We start from the raw sequence: 10599 nt of genomic DNA on the forward strand, positions 1-10599 counted from the left end.
TTTGAAAAGAAAACAGTAAATAAGTTCATCAAATTCTGGGAAATCAAAATTTGAATTCTTTCCCTTGTACCCTTGAAATCCTCCACTTCAGTTCTTGTATTTCTTTTCAGTGCTCTTTTACCAATATTGAAGTAGCAACTAGGAACTACAGTGAGGACCAGGCTTCTGTTGTACTAAGTGCTCTACAGCCATGGCTCAAAATTACAGTGCTGCTCCCAAAACCCATATAATCCAAGCCTGAAACACAGATCAAAAGCTCTATGCAGACAACAGTGCAAGCAAACAACATGGTATTTCTTTGTAGCACGAGTGTAGCTTACCTGTTGAGCCTGATATACTTTTAAGTACTAAGTGTTCAAATACTTTTTTTCCCCTCAATTTAGAGAGACTTCCAGAGAATGCAGCATTTAGAAGACAATCTTCTCTACGTTGCTAAAGGCCTTGCCAAGACAGCACAACCTCTAACCATGACTTTTGTTAGGGTTTAATATTTGAACTTGATGTCATTTGATGGGATGCTATGAATGAGTAAAACTGGGGCCATTTATTAAAATAGCATCTTGAATCCTTGATGCTATATAAGGATGCTACTATACAGATGCCACATAAAAGAGGAAAAACAATCCCAACGGTGTATTCATTAAATACAGTCATTCAGAGGCCTACTGAAAGGAAAAGCATCGCTAACAGAATTACTTCAATACAAAATAAATAAATACAAATCTAAAAGTGTAGATTCCTGCCAGAGATTCTTACTTGCTTATTTATTTATATGGACTCCTTGAGTATCCCTGCCTTTGGATGCAGTGTCTTTACGCTGTACCTGTTGGGTGCTTTGATGCAAACTAAGCCTATAGGTCACAGGAGCTTTTTGGTCTGCATTGATGCAAGAGGCTTAAACCCCACGTATGTCTGAATAGAAAAATCTTCAAGGGGGTCAGGCAACCAGCAGTGAATAAAAGCTAGCTAAGACGAACTTTGCTTTGTTTTAGAAAATCTATTTGTCATCTGGGTTATGGAAGACAAAGTCTTGGATGTAAATGCCAGGTAACCCTCAGCACAAGACCTGGGACCATGAAGCTCATCTGCTTTCCTCTTTATGGCAGACTCCAACCTTAGCATCTCTATCTTGTTTTCTTAGACATTTCTCTTTCTCATTTCACTTGATCCTCACTCAAGGAGATTAAGGATAAACATTAACATGAAGGGACTGACACTGCTGATACCTTTGCCTTCTCTTCATACAAACCAACCTATTCACATTAGAAATGCAGTTCGACTCCAGATTAGATAGCTGAGAATAAATACCCATACACTTCTCTGTCTCAGTGTAGGATAAGAAGCTCTCTCCTCCCCCACAATAAATGTCATATATAATGGGAAGAAACAGTCAGGCAAAGCAAAAGTTTTACAAAGCAATACAAAATAGCCTAAATCATCCATATCCCACCCTTCATCCTGGTGCCTCACATCCCACAGCCTATTCAAATCCACTCACAACTCTGCAGTAAAGATCGCCTGTCCACCTTTGGCCATCAACTCCTGCCAAGTGAGTGGACCAGACAGCTGAATTGCCAATGGGATGCTGGAGGTACAAATTTGTACTTCTTTACTTTTTGGTCAAGTACTCTAAATTGCTGTTTCTACTAAGAAGCTGTAAGGCAAACTGGCCAAGCTTGGACAGTACATTTCCACTACCTGGTCCACTTCCACCAGCATATAATAGACTCACGCTAGAAGCAATTTACAGCCTCAGAAACTGGCAGGCTTTCACTCGAGTATTAAAGATCCCAGTTTAAGATCCATGAGAGGAATTACTTTTATATTCCCTGCTTTGTGGATGTATCCCTACTTAGAGTCCAGGATTGTCATGCAAACTGAAAGTGCATTGCAGAAAAGCAGGTGGAAGGCTAATTAATGAAAAAAGGAATTGGGGTAGAGGGATAGGGAGAGGTTAAAAATACTAAATCCAACAATGTAAAAGGCTCTGAGACAGTAAGGAAGTCCTTTCTAAGTGACTCACCAAAAACTAGAAACATGCAATGCAGGTAACTCTTGGACACTAAACGCAATAGGACTTTGCTGTGCTTTTCAGCCCTCTTCCCCATCACTGCTGCTGTCCTGCCACACCCTCCTTGAAAATACATCTCTGCTTTCCTCCTTTGCCAGGGTTTTCCCATGCAACTAATCTCCTCTTTGGTTTTTACCCTTATCCTAGCTGCCCCATTTTCTGCCACTAGCCACACTGGCAGACTTATGCACTGGCACACCAAATATTTCTGAAACCACAGTGCCAGCCCACTGTCTGCCATTCCATGCTGTCCATTCTTTTCTGACCTACTGTCATTTCTATAGGCACATGCTTATGTAAATTGGGCGTCCTGCCCCTCAAGGAGCTGTGCTAATAAGTCCGCTCATCCCTGGTAAGTGTAACCCAACTGGAACCTGCCTACTTTGCTAAAAAGAAAAGCTTTCAGCCATTTCTTTGGGCTACAAACTGCAACAATAACTTGTATTGCCAACATTTGTGATTTAGTACTTCCCTCTAAATGCTTTCTGAATGTGTCTGCTTGCAGACACAGTCTCTCAGACGAGGAGAATAAAAGAGAATCTGGCACTGTCTCATGCCACTCAGCAGTCACTTGCCTTTCTGTTGAGCGCTAATGACTACCAAAAAGCGTAAGGCATTACACTAAGGGGATCCAGGGACTGGATTCTGCAGGCTACAACTCAAAATACACACAAAAGCAAACAGAGGGTTTTGACTTGAAACCTCCCCAGAAGTCACATCCTATCCTTTCCTTTCAGAGATTACGGCTGGAAACTTCCACGGAAGTGTGCCATCTCGGCATGAAGGGTCTCTCTCTTAGCCTTTAACGATGATAGCTGGTACACTACACACCACCTTTTGCTGCTTACACTGGCAGAAGTTGTGGTCAGCACCATGTCAACCAACTCCTCACACTCTAAGGCTAATGATAACATATGAAGCACATGCTGCTGCAATCAGCCCAGTAACTTGGGCTACCCATGTGACATCTTTATCCATCTTCTCCTAGTATTTTAAAGCAGGCTATACTACAAACAATACTTACTACTTTCCTTTTAAAAAAGTATGAAACAAAAGCTCAGCTAAAGCACCATAAATTGTCTTGGAGACTAGGTAAGAAGATAAGCACTACAGTACTCGATTAGGCATTTTTACCGCTCAAAGGAGAGATACAGATCTCCTGAATCAAAAGATGTTCTGCTGGAGTGTTACAGTTCAGAGGGAAAATTGGGTAAGTCCATTGTAGAAACCTGCAGTTATTTAGCAGTAGTCATAAATAATCCATAAACTCTTTACTAGGTCTTTTATTTCCTCCTCATCTATCAAATGCACAAATCATAGATTATTTTTTTTTTTTGTAACCAACTTTAAGAAAGTTTTTTAAGCTTTAAGGCTGCAAAGGGAACACACATAATATTTGTTCCAAAGTTCAAATTGGCTTATGTGTGAACCAAAGTCAGCTCTTAGATTACACTGAAAATATATGGGACCTTAAGTAAAATCTTTTTAATAGCATTTGGAGAATTTTTCCCTTGTCTCTACTTATAAAACTTCACCGTAAGGCAAGGGTGTAGATCTCACTCCTAATTCATCTCTCCCTGAAGCACTACAAACATGATGCTATAGTTCAATAACCTAGTGAAAGCAGAGAAGGAACTTGCAGTAATTTTGTTCCTTATTTTAGTGTAATCTCTACACTACCAGGCTAGTGTTTAGGCAGTGCTAAGAAGCTTGAGTTTTTAGGTTCAAATTATATTAATCTGACACCGTCTGTTTGGTGGCAACTGGATCCGGGACAAGCAATTTAATGGGGTCAAAGCGGCACCTCAGCAATTTTAAGGAAGCATAGAAGCAATTTCCCACTCTGCCTTTGAACAGTGAGCAACAAATACTGCAGTCTAAAGGAGATGGGGAATCCTTCAGTGAGCCATAATCACATCAGCTCCAGACTGCAAAATCTAAAACCAGAACTAAATTGGGGAAGGGGAAACAATCAAGAGTATGCAAAGTAAGAAGCAAGTAAAATCATGGTGCCAAATCTCCCTTTCCACACCCCCTCATCACCCCTTTTTAGTTCCTTCAGGATGCAGAATAGGATATCGCACTTTTAAATGAACATGCCTGCACCACCAATGGTACTGCAAGCTCTGATACTCTGGGAAAACAGAACTCAGATTTTCCCATTAAAAAAGCCCAGGCTCCTCTACATTGAGCCAAATGAAACGCTCTGTTAGCAATTGGCATCACAGAGCCTATGCAAGACAAGGGAGCCAGATAAGGTTCAGCAACATTTCCCGTGAAAAATCTTTAGGAGGGAGGGTGCTGGTGTGGTCAGCAGCTGAGCCATACTGCTTCCATCGACGTACACATACCTACATTCACACAGGTTATTCTCTTGCTTGGGAGAAAACTATAAATAGAGATGCAAAGCTCAGTACGAAGAACCCTAATCTAACTATAGGCGCTGTAAGGCTGTGTATGCTCTGCCAAAGAAAAGTTCCTGCACAATGCAGAGGCAGATGTTGCAGGCAGCATTTACTTGGAGGGCTCCCTATGTCTGCAACTATCCAACCCTTTAATGTGTGCAAGGACTTGGCTCAGGAACAGTTCCTTTCAGCTTTCCCTGCTGTTACTCTACTCACTCCAGCATGCTTCAGTCCTCTTCTACAGAGCTGCTACTGAGCTCCCCCCTTCCCCTCACTCCGGACTTCATGACTGTTCTCCCACACTGCTGTTACCTAATCTTCTGAACTTCTTCCTCCCTTGCAGGGAAATGCTGTGAGAAGGAGGTAGATAGTGCTTTCATCTCCTTGTACTCCCAGTTTTATAGCATCCCTGTTCTGATGGTAGTATGAAAGAAGCAGACAGGTATACAACAGCTGACAGACTACCTTAAAAGAAAAAAACCCTGCCATTTATAATGTGGCAAGGCAAAGGGGAAACGCATCAAAAAACCTGCAAGACTTCCTGAAACAGATCTGAGTTACACTACCACAAGAAGAGACTAAACCATAATAGTTACATGCTTATAGAATGTCAGTTAGACTATAGGATGCTGCAGGAAAGATTATTAGGAAACTGTTAGTAAAGGTATCACTGGGTAATGGTTCCTGCTGCTGGTACAATACAATCCTCAAAAATAAATGTAGTCAAAACCGCAGTATTTTCAATGCAGCAGACACTGATATCATGGCAGAAATCTCGTTATTATATTACCTCTGATGTGCTAAATGATTCATAAAACAAAAATATTTTCTACAAGAAATACTTCTCTGGTAACCAGACAATTGACATTAGTGTTACTAAATTTAAGAATGCCTTTTTTTTTTTTTTTAAGCAACTAGAAACCCCTTAGAGTGCAGCCTGCTGACAAATAATCTGGGCAAAGCTGGACCATCTGCCCAAGTATGGTGATAGTTCAGCCAGCTCCGAATGGCTTTATCCCATGGCAGTATTTGAAAGAAGGGCTTAGAGGTAGTAGCTGCGAATGGGATTCTAGGCAGGCATTAGGTTCTAGAAAATGCATCCTCACATCCCATCTTCCACAACTTACCAGGTTGTGCCTACTATGGAAGCAGCGGAGACAAGAGGAGTGATGTGCAGAGTGAAACAGCTGACGATGAGGACCTGACACCCACACCACACACATGGAGGAGGTTACTTCAGGCTAGTTTCTGTACACTCATTAGCAACTGCAGCACACCAGGTGTGTTCCTTACGTGCATCTTAGCTAGGAAGTCCAGCTTCATCCAAAAAGATATCTCATCTGTGAGCTCCAAGCCTGCTCTGCGATACAAACCAAAGCACAGGTACAACTTGGAGGCTCACTTCAAAAGCGTATTTCTGATTAAAAGCTTCCAGTTGAGTACATCTGGAGGAAATTTCTCTTTTTGCTCATTATATTTCAGATTCTCCTCTGTAACACATTGGAGATCGGTTGTTTTCAACCTTTTTGGATTCATAGAACTGAAGACATTTCCCTGGAGCTGCAGGTCCAGGCTTTTCTTACACTACATCTTGGCTGAGTGGCCACAGTGCACTGCGTGGTCCTGCTTCCTATTCACTAAGTCTAGACTCCGCCAAAGGCTACAGCAGTTTCCTTCCCATGGAAAACCATATCCAGGGGGACATGACTCTTTGCCTCTGCATCCTAGACATATCCTTAGCTAAAAACACAACCAAAAGATTTTGCAAGACACCTCTAGTGCTATCACAAGGGTGCTATCACAAATTCTGCTCCTTGATGGCATAGCACCTTAAGAATTATTAGCAAAATGATCCTCTGGTGGAAGAATCGCTGTTGTTCTTGCTTCTTTGTCCTGAACAGCATATATTCAAAGCAGTCTATCAAACAGGATTGCCTCAACACGTACCTATGTGCATCACGTTGAGGGTGGAGCTCTAACGAACAGTTTCTATCTTGTTCAGGAAACTGCAACCCAAAAGTTGCCAACTTTTGAAACCTACTACCTATGACAGTCATTACAAAAACTCATCATATGAAACAAGGCTTTCCCCTGTTCATGTTCCTTACATTCTGAGACTTGTGAAAGAAGTGGTAGAACATCATCACATGCTAAAACAGGAATAAACTGACAAATTTTTAAACCCAAGCTCATGATTTTTGAACAGCTGGTGGTGGCAATCTTGGATGTTCATTGCTTACTGCCTTCTTCAAGGAACTGTTAAGATACAAGGCACTGTCACTGTTGGGAAAGGGTAAATTAAGCCCAAACAAAGCTGTATAGAATGTTCTGAAACATGACTTATACTAACTAAAATTAAGTATGAGTGACTAACAAGTGGGTGCTGGACCAAGAAAGCAAACAACTTAGGTATTCAAGTCAAGTCACCTGGCGTAAACTGCCCCATGAATCTCCATGACAATTATATTTTAGTTGTTAATAATAAGAAACTGTCCATGGGATGCATCATCAGCCTATCACAGTACCCTACTATCCATGTGCTTCATAGTATACATTTGTACAGAACATTTCTTTTTAACACATGTACAGTGGAGGGGTTTTTTTTTGTGTGTGTCTATACATCTTACCTTATTGAGGGAAGTTTGTTACAATACTGCATTAAGGATGTGGACGTCTCTGGACTCCAGTCTGTAGATTTGCATATGAAAAGGATGACAACAAGAAAAGAAAACCAAGGATAATGCAACATCCTCCCAGTATCTACAACGTATCTAAGAAAAAGAAAAATTTGCTGCGGACTGTTGACTGAGAGAGAAACATCTATAGCCTAGGGAGGGAGAATAAAGAGGTGAAGGAAGACTTTGGCAGCAGTGTGAAAACAGAAAACCTTGCAGATATGTTACCTCTTGATGTCCAGAGATACTACTCATTTTATTTGGGAACCTATTTGACTACCTGTATAGTGTTTAAAGGAAAAACTCAGGAAGAATAAGGTACTGCCATTATGAGATTTCCCTTCTGGTTGTGAAGGAAAAGGTAGGTCACAGCAGAAAGCACGCTGACAGAAACTTCAAGCTATGGTTGTCCCTATCAAAGCCAACAGCAAGAGGCAAAGTATCCAACCTTCCAGTACAGCATTTCAAAAGTGGGAAGTGTCATAAGTCATAGAGATAGGGCCAGGAGATTTCAAGATTGCTTTCTCTAAAGTGGAGTAAATAGGGCTTTTAGCCTATTATTATTTTATTGACAGCCAACACTGATGTCTCAAATCAGATGAAAAATTCACCTGTGCTTCTGCAGTTCTAAAAATGAAAGGGGAAAAAAGCAAAGACAACAAAGCTGAAAAGTAGTGAAAGCAATATTTACTGTAGGTTCCTATAATGCTTTTCACATCTGGAGACTGGAGGATAAAAGAATACTTCATTGCTAACCTGAAATAAACCATCACTTTCACAATTTCCATTCTGCTTTTATATAGGAAACATGTAACTGCAGAGAACCAGTCTACAAAAAGCTTATTGCCCCAGAAGCATTATAAAGTCACTAGGCTTTACGATAATTATATCATTAAGTTTTCAATCCCTTAATTCACTTTCTCAGACAAGTTCTGCCTGGGAACCAGGAAAGAATACTGTACATATGTAACAAAAGGTAGATACCCCCAAATAAAATTCAGCACCTTTGAACAGATTCCTGATTCCCATCATACTAAAGTCAACACAACACCCTTATTGCCAAAATTGCTATTAAGTAACTATTACTATCAAGTATTTCACATGTAGAAGCCTTATGACAAAACAAAGAAGTGCGCAGGAAACAGAAGTGAAATACGGAATTATTCCTAAATTCACAAAGAAGACATAAATGGCTGCCTCTTTAATTCCATCTCCCTCAGAAAAAAACCCAAGAATTTTGCTATGAAAAAGACACAGTAAGAATTTTCGTTAAATTTATATTAATATTGTAACTGTATGAACAATTTAAAAATTAAAACCTATTTTCATTAATTTTCAGTATTGTTGTCTATCAAAGAGAAATCTCTTAGTTGAAAATAGTAGCCTATTTCCAAGAGTCATCTGTGCTGTATTCAGTACATATGGGCAATAAAGCACCAATAAAATCAGGTACAGCTTTTAGAAGCAACTACTGCCTTATTCTGTGCAGACTTAATTTCTTTATTTCATCTGATAACATGATTCAAATGGAACATGTTTACAATGTCAGAGTTTCTTGCATTAATAGAGCTTACGCTTGGTGGTCATCTTCTAGTTTGGGGGTTTGTATATGTTATGTATACACACACACAGAGACACATAAAGCAAATATTAAGCAAATCCAATCCAGTACTCTTAAAAACGAGTACTGCATAAACAAAACATAAGTGCACACAGCAATTTCATGTTCTAAATCCACCCACACGGTTGTTCTCAGCAATTCAAGAACAGAGCTGCATGGGCAGATTGACAGAATTTCAGTTACAGACATCTGTGCTGAAATAATGATCAGCATATTAAGGTTTTGTTCATTAAGCAACAGAATAAGGTCTTGGGTTTTTATTATTTTATCCTCAAAAAGAAAATAAATACACAAAAATCACAACAACAACAAAGCAGAATAAGCTCATGATACTCTGCTTCATTCATTCACTTTGAGAAATCTACTCATCGTGGAAGCATAATCTCAGTGCTATTCCAGGAACGAACCATGATAAACAAACTTGCATGTATGAAATTAGTTACCTTAAAAATCAAGAAAAAAAATGCAATAAACTACAGTGTAGCCTATAGGATATCATTGTCTTTTGCTGCTGCCCACACCACAATACTGAGGAAGATAATAAAATCCCTAACAGGCCAGATGTAGAACTGCCAGACCCCATAAATTACTTGTCTCAGTGTCTAAGAGTCAGAGCTCAGCTTAAAGTCCAATGCAGGAAGTCTTTTCCTTCAAGGACACTTTGTTTAAATTAACTGTACATAGCTTCATGGTCCACAAGGATGCCCAGTCTTTGAACCCTATTAGTGTAAGTGGCCTCATTTTGCTCAAATTACTTCCCATGGCAGTGAGTTTTACCGTCTAACTACCCATTATGTCAGAAAGTCTGATAAGCAAAGCAGTCTTGGCAAAAGTCTAGAGACTAAAGCAAAAGACGGACCAAAAGCCTAAAGCAAAAACAAGTTTCTTCCTTTAAAGGAAAGACTTCATGCTATCCTGATTTTACTTTCCTTTTTGCGGAATGTCCCCATGCTCTTGTGTTACAAGAACAACAGCAGAAGCTTCATATGTAACTGTAATTTTATTCATGTCATCCTCCCATGCATCTCTCTTGCAAGGTAAACAATTCCCCATCTTCAATTTTGTGAGCTAAAACAAGAGAGAGACAACACTTAGGTTTTATTTCAACAGCTTGCATCACCAAAGTTTCACAGCTTACTTCTAAGCATCATGACTTAAATTGATTAAATGAAAAAGGGGATAAATCTGTACATTTTTCACAGCCTCCTCGGAGCTCCAGGGCATGAACTCTTCCTTTCTGCAGCTTTCAGTCAATATTGAATGACTTTTCAAAAACTTAATTCAAGAGCATCAATGGAGCAAGAACTAGTTATACGGTGGTGCTATCTCCATGCATAACCTACCACAAACCCTGTGCTCCTCTGGGATTGTAACCTGTATTAATACTGGGGAAAAAAAAAAGGTAGAAGAGCAAGACAGAAAACAACCTTAGTAAGTGAGGTTGCCAGGCAAACCTATTTCTTCTGGCAAATGTTGAAATAGCTGGACGGGAGCTATAGCGCATCTGCAGGCAGATATGCCCAGGGAAGGTTCCTGAGCAGTTATAATACAAACCAGATCCCATGGATTTCAGTAGGTCAGGACTGTTACTACACAAACCTAGCCATGATTCACACCATGCCACTCTAAAAGAAGACCCCAACTTCAAGGTCTTCTGCTCCATTACAGGCAGATTTGTAATCAAACATAACTTCTTGTTTAGTTTTCTCAGAAATATGTAGAATCCTGATCAGCAAATTCTTTTCTACCATCAATTACGCAGCTCATGTTCCAGTTCATTAATGCTGCCTCATCTCGAAAGCTACAGGGATTTCAGAATTCTTCCTG

The sequence above is a fragment of the Falco peregrinus genome, chromosome 11 (genome assembly GCF_023634155.1).
Source record: "Falco peregrinus isolate bFalPer1 chromosome 11, bFalPer1.pri, whole genome shotgun sequence".
Lineage (NCBI taxonomy): Eukaryota > Metazoa > Chordata > Aves > Falconiformes > Falconidae > Falco > Falco peregrinus.